The 16532-nt window shown below is 45.2% G+C and overlaps 1 protein-coding gene across 3 annotated transcripts in view; it reads right to left on the bottom strand.

Annotated features, from left to right (window-relative positions):
• Positions 1 to 16532, bottom strand: part of LOC140399373 (protein FAM163B-like) — a 232380-nt gene that overhangs the window by 135121 nt on the left and 80727 nt on the right. The gene's annotated exons all lie outside the window — the stretch shown is intronic.

The raw sequence follows: 16532 nt of genomic DNA, 5'->3' as shown, positions 1-16532 counted from the left end.
TGTAACATCGCCCCAACTATTCCTCTGTAACATCGCCCGAACTATTCCTCTGTAACATCGCACAAACTATTCCTCTGTAACATCGCCCCAACTATTCCTCTGTAACATCATCCGAACTATTCCTCTGTAACATCGTCCCAACTATTCCTCTGTAACATCTCCCCAATTATTCCTCTGTAACATCATCCGAACTATTCCTCTGTAACATCGTCCCAACTGTTCCTCTGTAACATCGCCCCCACTATTCCTCTGTAACATCGCCCCCGCTATTCCTCTGTAACATCGCCCCAACTATTCCACTGTAACATCGCACCCACTATTCCTCTATAACATCGCTCCCACTATTCCTCTGTAACATCGCCCCAACTATTCCTCTGTAACATCGCACAAACTATTCCTCTGTAACATCGCCCCAACTGTTCCTCTGTAACATCGTCCCAACATTTCCTCTGTAACGTTGCACCAACTATTCCGCTGTAACATCGTCCCAACTATTCCTCTGTAACATCGTCCCAACTATTCCTCTGTAACATTGCCCCAACAATTCCTCTGGAACATCGCCCCAACTATTCCTCTGTAACATCGTCCCAACTATTCCTCTGTAACATTGCCCCAACAATTCCTCTGGAACATTGCCCCAACAATTCCTCTGGAACATCGCCCCAACTATTCCTCTGTAACATCGTCCCAACTATTCCTCTGTAACATCGTCCCAACTATTCCTCTGTAACATCGTCCCAACTATTCCTCTGTAACATCGTCCCAACTATTCCTCTGTAACATCGCCCCAACTATTCCTCTGTAACATCGTGCCAACTATTCCTCTGTAACATCGTCCCAACATTTCCTCTGTAACATCACCCCAACTATTTCTCTGTAACATCGTCCCAACTACTCCTCTGTAACATCGTCCGAACTATTCCTCTGTAACATCGCCCCAACAATTCCTCTGTAACATCACCCCAACTATTCCTCTGTAACATAGCCCCCACTATTCCACTGTAACATCGTCCCAACTATTCCTCTGTAACATCGCCCCAATTATTCCTCTGTAACATCGCCCCCACTATTCCTCTGTAACATCGTCCCAACTATTCCTCTGTAACATCGCCCCCACTATTTCTCTGTAACATCGCCCCAACTGTTCCTCTGTAACATCGTCCCAACTATTCCTCTGTAACATCGCACAAACTATTCCTCTGTCACATCGTCCCAACTATTCCTCTGTAACATCGCACAAACTATTCCTCTGTAACATCGTCCCAACTATTTCTCTGTAACATCGCCCCAACTGTTCCTCTGTAACATCGTCCCAACTATTCCTGTGTAACATCGCCCCAATTATTCCACTGTAACATCGTCCCAACAATTCCTCTGTAACATCGCCCCAACTATTCCTCTGTAACATCGCCCCAATTATTCCTCTGTAACATCGTCCCAACTATTCCTCTGTAACATCGCCCCAACTATTCCTCTGTAACATCACCCCAACTGTTCCTCTGTAACATCGCCCAAATTATTCCTCTGTAACATCGCACAAACTATTCGTCTGTAACATCGCCCCAGCTGTTCCTCTGTAACATCGTCCCAACTATTCCTCTGTAACATCGCCCCAACTATTCCTCTGTAACATCGAGCCCAATATTCCTCTGTAACATCGTTCCAACTATTCCTCTGTAACATCGTCCCAACAATTCCTCTGTAACATCGTCCCAACTATTCCTCTGTAACATCGAGCCCAATATTCCTCTGTAACATCGTTCCAACTATTCCTCTGTAACATCGCCCCAGCTGTTCCTCTGTAACATCGTCCCAACTATTCCTCTGTAACATCGCCCCAACTATTCCTCTGTAACATCGAGCCCAATATTCCTCTGTAACATCGCCCCAACAATTCCTCTGTAACATCGCCCCAACTATTCATCTGTAACATCGCCCCAACTATTCCTCTGTAACATCGTCCGAACTATTCCTCTGTAACATCGCCCCAACTATTCCTCTGTAACATCGCCCCAACTATTCCTCTGTAACATAATCCGAACTATTCCTCTGTAACATCGTCCCAACTATTCCTCTGTAACATCGCCCCAACAATTCCTCTGTAACATCGTCCCAAATATTCATCTGTAACATCGCCCCAACTATTCCTCTGTAACATCGTCCCAACTATTCCTCTGTAACATCATCCGAACTATTCCTCTGTAACATCGCCCGAACTATTCCTCTGTAACATCGTACAAACTATTCCTCTGTCACATCACCCCAACTATTCCTCTGTAACATAATCCGAACTATTCCTCTGTAACATCGTCCCAACTATTCCTCTGTAACATCACCCCAACTATTTCTCTGAAACATCGTCCCAACTACTCCTCTGTAACATCGTCCGAACTATTCGTCTGTAACATCGCCCCAACAATTCCTCTGTAACATCACCCCAACTATTCCTCTGTAACATAGCCCCAACTATTCCACTGTAACATCGTCCCAACTATTCCTCTGTAACATCGCCCCAATTATTCCTCTGTAACATCGCCCCCACTATTCCTCTGTAACATCGTTCCAACTATTCCTCTGTAACATCGCCCCCACTATTTCTCTGTAACATCGCCCCAACTGTTCCTCTGTAACATCGTCCCAACTATTCCTCTGTAACATCGCACAAACTATTCCTCTGTCACATCGTCCCAACTATTCCTCTGTAACATCACACAAACTATTCCTCTGTAACATCGTCCCAACTATTTCTCTGTAACATCGCCCCAACTGTTCCTCTGCAACATCGTCCCAACTATTCCTGTGTAACATCGCCCCAATTATTCCACTGTAACATCGTCCCAACAATTCCTCTGTAACATCGCCCCAACTATTCCTCTGTAACATCGAGCCCAATATTCCTCTGTAACATCGTTCCAACTATTCCTCTGTAACATCGTCCCAACAATTCCTCTGTAACATCGTCCCAACTATTCCTCTGTAACATCGAGCCCAATATTCCTCTGTAACATCGTTCCAACTATTCCTCTGTAACATCGCCCCAGCTGTTCCTCTATAACATCGTCCCAACTATTCCTCTGTAACATCGCCCCAACTATTCCTCTGTAACATCGAGCCCAATATTCCTCTGTAACATCGCCCCAACAATTCCTCTGTAACATCGCCCCAACTATTCATCTGTAACATCGCCCCAACTATTCCTCTGTAACATCGTCCGAACTATTCCTCTGTAACATCGCCCCAACTATTCCTCTGTAACATCGCCGCAACTATTCCTCTGTAACATAATCCGAACTATTCCTCTGTAACATCGTCCCAACTATTCCTCTGTAACATCGCCCCAACAATTCCTCTGTAACATCGTCCCAAATATTCATCTGTAACATCGCCCCAACTATTCCTCTGTAACATCGTCCCAACTATTCCTCTGTAACATCATCCGAACTATTCCTCTGTAACATCGCCCGAACTATTCCTCTGTAACATCGTACAAACTATTCCTCTGTCACATCGCCCCAACTATTCCTCTGTAACATAATCCGAACTATTCCTCTGTAACATCGTCCCAACTATTCCTCTGTAACATCACCCCAACTATTTCTCTGAAACATCGTCCCAACTACTCCTCTGTAACATCGTCCGAACTATTCGTCTGTAACATCGCCCCAACAATTCCTCTGTAACATCACCCCAAGTATTCCTCTGTAACATAGCCCCAACTATTCCACTGTAACATCGTCCCAACTATTCCTCTGTAACATCGCCCCAATTACTCCTCTGTAACATCGCCCCCACTATTCCTCTGTAACATCGTTCCAACTATTCCTCTGTAACATCGCCCCCACTATTTCTCTGTAACATCGCCCCAACTGTTCCTCTGTAACATCGTCCCAACTATTCCTCTGTAACATCGCACAAACTATTCCTCTGTCACATCGTCCCAACTATTCCTCTGTAACATCGCACAAACTATTCCTCTGTATCATCGTCCCAACTATTTCTCTGTAACATCGCCCCAACTGTTCCTCTGTAACATCGTCCCAACTATTCCTGTGTAACATCGCCCCAATTATTCCACTGTAACATCGTCCCAACAATTCCTCTGTAACATCGCCCCAACTATTCCTCTGTAACATCGCCCCAAGTATTCCTCTGTAACATCGTCCCAACATTTCCTCTGTAACATTGCACCAACTATTCCGCTGTAACATCGTCCCAACTATTCCTCTGTAACATCGTCCCAACTATTCCTCTGTAACACTGTCCGAACTATTCCTCTGTAACATCGCCCCAACTGTTCCTCTGTAACATCGCCCCAACTGTTCCTCTGTAACATCGCCCCAACTATTCCTCTGTAACATCGCCCCAACAATTCCTCTGGAACATCGCCCCAACTATTCCTCTGTAACATCGTCCCAACTATTCCTCTGTAACATCGTCCCAACTATTCCTCTGTAACATCGTCCCAACTATTCCTCTGTAACATCGTCCCAACTATTCCTCTGTAACATCGCCCCAACTATTCCTCTGTAACATCGTGCCAACTATTCCTCTGTAACATCGTCCCAACATTTCCTCTGTAACATCACCCCAACTATTTCTCTGTAACATCGTCCCAACTACTCCTCTGTAACATCGTCCGAACTATTCCTCTGTAACATCGCCCCAACAATTCCTCTGTAACATCACCCCAACTATTCCTCTGTAACATAGCCCCAACTATTCCACTGTAACATCGTCCCAACTATTCCTCTGTAACATCGCCCCCACTATTTCTCTGTAACATCGCCCCAACTGTTCCTCTGTAACATCGTCCCAACTATTCCTCTGTAACATCGCACAAACTATTCCTCTGTCACATCGTCCCAACTATTCCTCTGTAACATCGCACAAACTATTCCTCTGTAACATCGTCCCAACTATTTCTCTGTAACATCGCCCCAACTGTTCCTCTGTAACATCGTCCCAACTATTCCTGTGTAACATCGCCCCAATTATTCCACTGTAACATCGTCCCAACAATTCCTCTGTAACATCGCCCCAACTATTCCTCTGTAACATCGCCCCAATTATTCCTCTGTAACATCGTCCCAACATTTCCTCTGTAACATTGCACCAACTATTCCGCTGTAACATCGTCCCAACTATTCCTCTGTAACATCGTCCCAACTATTCCTCTGTAACACTGTCCGAACTTATCCTCTGTAACATCGCCCCAACTGTTCCTCTGTAACATCGCCCCAACTGTTCCTCTGTAACATCGCCCCAACTATTCCTCTGTAACATCGCCCCAACAATTCCTCTGGAACATCGCCCCAACTATTCCTCTGTAACATCGTCCCAACTATTCCTCTGTAACATCGTCCCAACTATTCCTCTGTAACATCGTCCCAACTATTCCTCTGTAACATCGTCCCAACTATTCCTCTGTAACATCGCCCCAACTATTCCTCTGTAACATCGTGCCAACTATTCCTCTGTAACATCGTCCCAACATTTCCTCTGTAACATCACCCCAACTATTTCTCTGTAACATCGTCCCAACTACTCCTCTGTAACATCGTCCGAACTATTCCTCTGTAACATCGCCCCAACAATTCCTCTGTAACATCACCCCAACTATTCCTCTGTAACATAGCCCCAACTATTCCACTGTAACATCGTCCCAACTATTCCTCTGTAACATCGCCCCAATTATTCCTCTGTAACATCGCCCCCACTATTCCTCTGTAACATCGTTCCAACTATTCCTCTGTAACATCGCCCCCACTATTTCTCTGTAACATCGCCCCAACTGTTCCTCTGTAACACCGTACCAACTATTCCTCTGTAACATCGCACAAACTATTCCTCTGTAACATCGTCCCAACTATTTCTCTGTAACATCGCCCCAACTGTTCCTCTGTAACATCGTCCCAACTATTCCTGTGTAACATCGCCCCAATTATTCCACTGTAACATCGTCCCAACAATTCCTCTGTAACATCGCCCCAACTATTCCTCTGTAACATCGCCCCAATTATTCCTCTGTAACATCGTCCCAACTATTCCTCTGTAACATCGCCCCAACTATTCCTCTGTAACATCGCCCCAACTGTTCCTCTGTAACATCGCCCAAATTATTCCTCTGTAACATCGCACAAACTATTCGTCTGTAACATCGCCCCAGCTGTTCCTCTGTAACATCGTCCCAACTATTCCTCTGTAACATCGCCCCAACTATTCCTCTGTAACATCGAGCCCAATATTCCTCTGTAACATCGTTCCAACTATTCCTCTGTAACATCGTCCCAACAATTCCTCTGTAACATCGTCCCAACTATTCCTCTGTAACATCGAGCCCAATATTCCTCTGTAACATCGTTCCAACTATTCCTCTGTAACATCGCCCCAGCTGTTCCTCTGTAACATCGTCCCAACTATTCCTCTGTAACATCGCCCCAACTATTCCTCTGTAACATCGAGCCCAATATTCCTCTGTAACATCGCCCCAACTATTCCTCTGTAACATCGTCCGAACTATTCCTCTGTAACATAGCCCCAACTATTCCTCTGTAACATCGCCCCAACTATTCCTCTGTAACATAATCCGAACTATTCCTCTGTAACATCGTCCCAACTATTCCTCTGTAACATCGCCCCAACAATTCCTCTGTAACATCGTCCCAAATATTCATCTGTAACATCGCCCCAACTATTCCTCTGTAACATCGTCCCAACTATTCCTCTGTAACATCATCCGAACTATTCCTCTGTAACATCGCCCGAACTATTCCTCTGTAACATCGTACAAACTATTCCTCTGTCACATCGCCCCAACTATTCCTCTGTAACATCATCCGAACTATTCCTCTGTAACATCGTCCCAACTATTCCTCTGTAACATCACCCCAACTATTTCTCTGTAACATCGTCCCAACTACTCCTCTGTAACATCGTCCGAACTATTCCTCTGTAACATCGCCCCAACAATTCCTCTGTAACATCACCCCAACTATTCCTCTGTAACATAGCCCCAACTATTCCACTGTAACATCGTCCCAACTATTCCTCTGTAACATCGCCCCAATTATTCCTCTGTAACATCGCCCCCACTATTCCTCTGTAACATCGTTCCAACTATTCCTCTGTAACATCGCCCCCTCTATTTCTCTGTAACATCGCCCCAACTGTTCCTCTGTAACATCGTCCCAACTATTCCTCTGTAACATCGCACAAACTATTCCTCTGTCACATCGTCCCAACTATTCCTCTGTAACATCGCACAAACTATTCCTCTGTAACATCGTCCCAACTATTTCTCTGTAACATCGCCCCAACTGTTCCTCTGTAACATCGTCCCAACTATTCCTGTGTAACATCGCCCCAATTATTCCACTGTAACATCGTCCCAACAATTCCTCTGTAACATCGCCCCAACTATTCCTCTGTAACATCGCCCCAATTATTCCTCTGTAACATCGTCCCAACTATTCCTCTGTAACATCGCCCCAACTATTCCTCTGTAACATCGCCCCAACTGTTCCTCTGTAACATCGCCCAAATTATTCCTCTGTAACATCGCACAAACTATTCGTCTGTAACATCGCCCCAGCTGTTCCTCTGTAACATCGTCCCAACTATTCCTCTGTAACATCGCCCCAACTATTCCTCTGTAACATCGAGCCCAATATTCCTCTGTAACATCGTTCCAACTATTCCTCTGTAACATCGTCCCAACAATTCTTCTGTAACATCGTCCCAACTATTCCTCTGTAACATCGAGCCCAATATTCCTCTGTAACATCGTTCCAACTATTCCTCTGTAACATCGCCCCAGCTGTTCCTCTGTAACATCGTCCCAACTATTCCTCTGTAACATCGCCCCAACTATTCCTCTGTAACATCGAGCCCAATATTCCTCTGTAACATCGCCCCAACAATTCCTCTGTAACATCGCCCCAACTATTCATCTGTAACATCGCCCCAACTATTCCTCTGTAACATCGTCCGAACTATTCCTCTGTAACATCGCCCCAACTATTCCTCTGTAACATCGCCCCAACTATTCCTCTGTAACATAATCCGAACTAATCCTCTGTAATATCATCCGAACTATTCCTCTGTAACATCGCCCCAACTATTCCTCTGTAACATCATCCGAACTATTCCTCTGTAACATCGTCCCAACTATTCCTCTGTAACATCTCCCCAATTATTCCTCTGTAACGTCATCCGAACTATTCCTCTGTAACATCGTCCCAACTATTCCTCTGTAACATCGTCCCAATTATTCCTCTGTAACATTGTCCCAACTATTCCTCTGTAACATCGCCCCAACTATTCCTCTGTAACATCGCCCAAACTATTCCTCTGTCACATCGCACAAACTATTCCTCTGTATCATCGCCCCAACTGTTCCTCTGTAACATTGTCCCAACGATTCGTCTGTAACATCGTCCCAACTATTCCTCTGTAACTTCGCCCCAATTATTCCTCTTTAACATCGCCCCAACTATTCCGCTGTAACATCGTCCCAACTGTTCCTCTGTAACATCGCCCCAACTATTCCTCTGTAACATCGCCCCAACTATTCCTCTGTAACATCGCCCCAAACTATTCCTCTGTAACATCATCCCAAATATTCCTCTGTAACATCGTCCCAACTATTCCTCTGTAACATCGCCCCAACAATTCCTCTGTAACATCGCCCCAACTATTCATCTGTAACATCGCCCCAACTATTCCTCTGTAACATCGTCCGAACTATTCCTCTGTAACATCGCCCCAACTATTCCTCTGTAACATCGCCCCAACTATTCCTCTGCAACATAATCCGAACTATTCCTCTGTAACATCGTCCCAACTATTCCTCTGTAACATCGCCCCAACAATTCCTCTGTAACATCGTCCCAAATATTCATCTGTAACATCGCCCCAACTATTCCTCTGTAACATCGTCCCAACTATTCCTCTGTAACATCATCCGAACTATTCCTCTGTAACATCGCCCGAACTATTCCTCTGTAACATCGCACAAACTATTCCTCTGTCACATCGCCCCAACTATTCCTCTGTAACATCATCCGAACTATTCCTCTGTAACATCGCCCCAACTATTCCACTGTAACATCGCCCCCACTATTCCTCTGTAACATCGCCCCCACTATTCCTCTGTAACATCGCCCCAACTATTCCTCTGTACCATCGCCCCAACTATTCCTCTGTAACATCGTCCCAACTATTCCTCTGTAACATCGTCCCAACTATTCCTCTGTATCATTGTCCGAACTATTCCTCTTTAACATCGCCCCAACAATTCCTCTGTAACATCGCCCCAACTGTTCCTCTGTAACATCGCCCCAACTATTCCTCTGTAACATCGCCCCAACAATTCCTCTGGAACATCGACCCAACTGTTCCTCTGTAACATCGTCCCAACTATTCCTCTGTAACATCGTCCCAACTATTCCTCTGTAACATCGTCCCAACTATTCCTCTGTAACATCGTCCCAACTATTCCTCTGTAACATCGTCCCAACTATTCCTCTGTAACACCGCCCCAACAATTCCTCTGTAACATCGTCCCAACTATTCATCTGTAACATCGCCCCAACTATTCCTCTGTAACATCGTCCCAACTATTCCTCTGTAATATCATCCAATCTATTCCTCTGTAACATCGCACAAACTATTCCTCTGTAACATCGCCCCAACAATTCCTCTGTAACATCATCCAAACTATTCCTCTGTAACATCGCCCCAACTATTCCTCTGTAACATCGCCCGAACTTTTCCTCTGTAACATCGCACAAACTATTCCTCTGTAACATCGCCCCAACTGTTCCTCTGTAACATCATCCGAACTATTCCTCTGTAACACATTCCCAACTATTCCTCTGTAACATCTCCCCAATTATTCCTCTGTAACATCATCCGAACTATTCCTCTGTAACATCGTCCCAACTGTTCCTCTGTAACATCGGCCCCACTATTCCTCTGTAACATCGCCCCCGCTATTCCTCTGTAACATCGCCCCAACTATTCCACTGTAACATCGCACTCACTATTCCTCTGTAACATCGCTCCCACTATTCCTCTGTAACATCGCCCCAACTATTCCTCTGTAACATCGTACAAACTATTCCTCTGTAACATCGCCCCAACTGTTCCTCTGTAACATCGTCCCAACATTTCCTCTGTAACATTGCACCAACTATTCCGCTGTAACTTCGTCGCAACTATTCCTCTGTAACATCGTCCCAACTATTCCTCTGTACCACTGTCCGAACTATTCCTCTGTAACATCGCCCCAACTGTTCCTCTGTAACATCGCCCCAACTGTTCCTCTGTAACATCGCCCCAACTATTCCTCTGTAACATCGCCCCAACAATTCCTCTGGAACATCGCCCCAACTATTCCTCTGTAACATCGTCCCAACTATTCCTCTGTAACATCGTCCCAACTATTCCTCTGTAACATCGTCCCAACTATTCCTCTGTAACATCGTCCCCACTATTCCTCTGTAACATCGCCCCAACTATTCCTCTGTAACATCGTGCCAACTATTCCTCTGTAACATCGTCCCAACATTTCCTCTGTAACATCACCCCAACTATTTCTCTGTAACATCGTCCCAACTACTCCTCTGTAACATCGTCCGAACTATTCCTCTGTAACATCGCCCCAACAATTCCTCTGTAACATCACCCCAACTATTCCTCTGTAACATAGCCCCAACTATTCCACTGTAACATCGTCCCAACTATTCCTCTGTAACATCGTCCCAACTATTCCTCTGTAACACCGCCCCAACAATTCCTCTGTAACATCGTCCCAACTATTCATCTGTAACATCGCCCCAACTATTCCTCTGTAACATCGCCCCAACTATTCCTCTGTAACATCGTGCCAACTATTCCTCTGTAACATCGTCCCAACATTTCCTCTGTAACATCACCCCAACTATTTCTCTGTAACATCGTCCCAACTACTCCTCTGTAACATCGTCCGAACTATTCCTCTGTAACATCGCCCCAACAATTCCTCTGTAACATCACCCCAACTATTCCTCTGTAACATAGCCCCAACTATTCCACTGTAACATCGTCCCAACTATTCCTCTGTAACATCGCCCCAACTGTTCCTCTGTAACATCGCCCCAACTATTCCTCTGTAACATCGCCCCAACAATTCCTCTGGAACATCGACCCAACTGTTCCTCTGTAACATCGTCCCAACTATTCCTCTGTAACATCGTCCCAACTATTCCTCTGTAACATCGTCCCAACTATTCCTCTGTAACATCGTCCCAACTATTCCTCTGTAACATCGTCCCAACTATTCCTCTGTAACACCGCCCCAACAATTCCTCTGTAACATCGTCCCAACTATTCATCTGTAACATCGCCCCAACTATTCCTCTGTAACATCGTCCCAACTATTCCTCTGTAATATCATCCAATCTATTCCTCTGTAACATCGCACAAACTATTCCTCTGTAACATCGCCCCAACAATTCCTCTGTAACATCATCCAAACTATTCCTCTGTATCATCGCCCCAACTATTCCTCTGTAACATCGCCCGAACTATTCCTCTGTAACATCGCACAAACTATTCCTCTGTAACATCGCCCCAACTATTCCTCTGTAACATCATCCGAACTATTCCTCTGTAACACAATCCCAACTATTCCTCTGTAACATCTCCCCAATTATTCCTCTGTAACATCATCCGAACTATTCCTCTGTAACATCGTCCCAACTGTTCCTCTGTAACATCGGCCCCACTATTCCTCTGTAACATCGCCCCCGCTATTCCTCTGTAACATCGCCCCAACTATTCCACTGTAACATCGCACTCACTATTCCTCTGTAACATCGCTCCCACTATTCCTCTGTAACATCGCCCCAACTATTCCTCTGTAACATCGTACAAACTATTCCTCTGTAACATCGCCCCAACTGTTCCTCTGTAACATCGTCCCAACATTTCCTCTGTAACATTGCACCAACTATTCCGCTGTAACTTCGTCGCAACTATTCCTCTGTAACATCGTCCCAACTATTCCTCTGTAACACTGTCCGAACTATTCCTCTGTAACATCGCCCCAACTGTTCCTCTGTAACATCGCCCCAACTGTTCCTCTGTAACATCGCCCCAACTATTCCTCTGTAACATCGCCCCAACAATTCCTCTGGAACATCGCCCCAACTATTCCTCTGTAACATCGTCCCAACTATTCCTCTGTAACATCGTCCCAACTATTCCTCTGTAACATCGTCCCAACTATTCCTCTGTAACATCGTCCCAACTATTCCTCTGTAACATCGCCCCAACTATTCCTCTGTAACATCGTGCCAACTATTCCTCTGTAACATCGTCCCAACATTTCCTCTGTAACATCACCCCAACTATTTCTCTGTAACATCGTCCCAACTACTCCTCTGTAACATCGTCCGAACTATTCCTCTGTAACATCGCCCCAACAATTCCTCTGTAACATCACCCCAACTATTCCTCTGTAACATAGCCCCAACTATTCCACTGTAACATCGTCCCAACTATTCCTCTGTAACATCGTCCCAACTATTCCTCTGTAACACCGCCCCAACAATTCCTCTGTAACATCGTCCCAACTATTCATCTGTAACATCGCCCCAACTATTCCTCTGTAACATCGTCCCAACTATTCCTCTGTAACATCATCCAAACTATTCCTCTGTAACAACGCACAAACTATTCCTCTGTAACATCGCCCCAACTATTTCTCTGTAACATCATCCAAACTATTCCTCTGTAACATCGCCCCAACTATTCCTCTGTAACATCGCCCGAACTATTCCTCTGTAACATCGCACAAACTATTCCTCTGTAACATCGCCCCAACTATTCCTCTGTAACATCATCCGAACTATTCCTCTGTAACACATTCCCAACTATTCCTCTGTAACATCTCCCCAATTATTCCTCTGTAACATCATCCGAACTATTCCTCTGTAACATCGTCCCAACTGTTCCTCTGTAACATCGCCCCCACTATTCCTCTGTAACATCGCCCCCGCTATTCCTCTGTAACATCGCCCCAACTATTCCACTGTAACATCGCACACACTATTCCTCTATAACATCGCTCCCACTATTCCTCTGTAACATCGCCCCAACTATTCCTCTGTAACATCGTACAAACTATTCCTCTGTAACATCGCCCCAACTGTTCCTCTGTAACATCGTCCCAGCATTTCCTCTGTAACATTGCACCAACTATTCCGCTGTAACATCGTCCCAACTATTCCTCTGTAACATCATCCCAACTATTCCTCTGTAACACTGTCCGAACTATTCCTCTGTAACATCGCCCCAACTGTTCCTCTGTAACATCGCCCCAACTGTTCCTCTGTAACATCGCCCCAACTATTCCTCTGTAACATCGCCCCAACAATTCCTCTGGAACATCGCCCCAACTATTCCTCTGTAACATCGTCCCAACTATTCCTCTGTAACATCGTCCCAACTATTCCTCTGTAACATCGTCCCAACTATTCCTCTGTAACATCGTCCCAACTATTCCTCTGTAACATCGCCCCAACTATTCCTCTGTAACATCGCCCCAACTATTCCTCTGTAACATCGTGCCAACTATTCCTCTGTAACATCGTCCCAACATTTCCTCTGTAACATCACCCCAACTATTTCTCTGTAACATCGTCCCAACTACTCCTCTGTAACATCGTCCGAACTATTCCTCTGTAACATCGCCCCAACAATTCCTCTGTAACATCACCCCAACTATTCCTCTGTAACATAGCCCCAACTATTCCACTGTAACATCGTCCCAACTATTCCTCTGTAACATCGCCCCAATTATTCCTCTGTAACATCGCCCCCACTATTCCTCTGTAACATCGTTCCAACTATTCCTCTGTAACATCGCCCCCACTATTTCTCTGTAACATCGCCCCAACTGTTCCTCTGTAACATCGTCCCAACTATTCCTCTGTAACATCGCACAAATTTTTCCTCTGTCACATCGTCCCAACTATTCCTCTGTAACATCGCACAAACTATTCCTCTGTAACATCGTCCCAACTATTTCTCTGTAACATCGCCCCAACTGTTCCTCTGTAACATCGTCCCAATTATTCCTGTGTAACATCGCCCCAATTATTCCACTGTAACATCGTCCCAACAATTCCTCTGTAACATCGCCCCAACTATTCCTCTGTAACATCGACCCAATTATTCCTCTGTAACATCGTCCCAACTATTCCTCTGTAACATCGCCCCAACTATTCCTCTGTAACATCGCCCCAACTGTTCCTCTGTAACATCGCCCAAATTATTCCTCTGTAACATCGCACAAACTATTCGTCTGTAACATCGCCCCAGCTGTTCCTCTGTAACATCGTCCCAACTATTCCTCTGTAACATCGCCCCAACTATTCCTCTGTAACATCGAGCCCAATATTCCTCTGTAACATCATTCCAACTATTCCTCTGTAACATCGTCCCAACAATTCCTCTGTAACATCGTCCCAACTATTCCTCTGTAACATCGAGCCCAATATTCCTCTGTAACATCGTTCCAACTATTCCTCTGTAACATCGCCCCAGCTGTTCCTCTGTAACATCGTCCCAACTATTCCTCTGTAACATCGCCCCAACTATTCCTCTGTAACATCGAGCCCAATATTCCTCTGTAACATCGCCCCAACAATTCCTCTGTAACATCGCCCCAACTATTCATCTGTAACATCGCCCCAACTATTCCTCTGTAACATCGTCCGAACTATTCCTCTGTAACATCGCCCCAACTTTTCCTCTGTAACATCGCCCCAACTATTCCTCTGTAACATAATCCGAACTATTCCTCTGTAACATCGTCCCAACTATTCCTCTGTAACATCGCCCCAACAATTCCTCTGTAACATCGTCCCAAATATTCATCTGTAACATCGCCCCAACTATTCCTCTGTAACATCGTCCCAACTATTCCTCTGTAACATCATCCGAACTATTCCTCTGTAACATCGCCCGAACTATTCCTCTGTAACATCGCACAAACTATTGCTCTGTCACATCGCCCCAACTATTCCTCTGTAACATCATCCGAACTATTCCTCTGTAACATCGTCCCAACTATTCCTCTGTAACATCTCCCCAATTATTCCTCTGTAACGTCATCCGAACTATTCCTCTGTAACATCGTCCCAACTATTCCTCTGTAACATCGTCCCAATTATTCCTCTGTAACATTGTCCCAACTATTCCTCTGTAACATCGCCCCAACTATTCCTCTGTAACATCGCCCAAACTATTCCTCTGTAACATCGCACAAACTATTCGTCTGTAACATCGCCCCAACTGTTCCTCTGTAACATCGCCCACACTATTCCTCTGTAACATCGCCCCCACTATTCCTCTGTAACATCGCCCCAACTATTCCACTGTAACATCGCCCCCAATATTCCTCTGTAACATCGCCCCCACTATTCCTCTGTAACATCGCCCCAACTATTCCTCTGTAACATCGCACAAACTATTCCTCTGCAAAATCGTCCCAACTATTCCTCTGTAACATTGTCCGAACTATTCCTCTTTAACATCGCCCCAACAATTCCTCTGTAACATCGCCCCAACTGTTCCTCTGTAACATCGCCCCAACTATTCCTCTGTAACATCGCCCCAACAATTCCTCTGTAACATCGCCCCAACTGTTCCTCTGTAACATCGCCCCAACTATTCCTCTGTAACATCGCCCCAACAATTCCTCTGTAACATCGCCCCAATTATTCTTCTGTACCATCGCCCCAACTATTCCGCTGTAACATCGTCCCAACTATTCCTCTGTAACATCGTCCCAACTATTCCTCTGTAACATTGTCCGAACTATTCCTCTTTAACATCGCCCCAACAATTCCTCTGTAACATCGCCCCAACTGTTCCTCTGTAACATCGCCCCAACTATTCCTCTGTAATATCGCCCCAACAATTCCTCTGGAACATCGACCCAACTATTCCTCTGTAACATCGTCCCAACTATTCCTCTGTAACATCGTCCCAACTATTCCTCTGTAACATCGTCCCAACTATTCCTCTGTAACATCGTCCCAACTATTCCTCTGTAACATCATCCCAACTATTCCTCTGTAACACCGCCCCAACAATTCCTCTGTAACATCGTCCCAACTATTCATCTGTAACATCGCCCCAACTATTCCTCTGTAACATCGTCCCAACTATTCCTCTGTAACATCATCCAAACTATTCCTCTGTAACATCGCCCGAACTATTCCTCTGTAACATCGCACAAACTATTCCTCTGTAACATCGCCCCAACTATTCCTCTGTAACATCATCCGAACTATTCCTCTGTAACATCGTCCCAACTATTCCTCTGTAACATCTCCCCAATTATTCCTCTGTAACATCATCCAAACTATTCCTCTGTAACATCGTCCCAACTGTTCCTCTGTAACATCGCCCCCACTATTCCTCTGTAACATCGCTCCCGCTATTCCTCTGTAACATCGCCCCAACTATTCCACTGTAAC

This window comes from Scyliorhinus torazame, chromosome 22 (assembly GCF_047496885.1).
Source record: "Scyliorhinus torazame isolate Kashiwa2021f chromosome 22, sScyTor2.1, whole genome shotgun sequence".
Classification (NCBI taxonomy): Eukaryota; Metazoa; Chordata; class Chondrichthyes; order Carcharhiniformes; family Scyliorhinidae; genus Scyliorhinus; species Scyliorhinus torazame.
The sequence above is the reverse complement of the archived record's forward strand: the minus strand, read 5'-3'. Positions and strand labels throughout refer to the sequence as shown.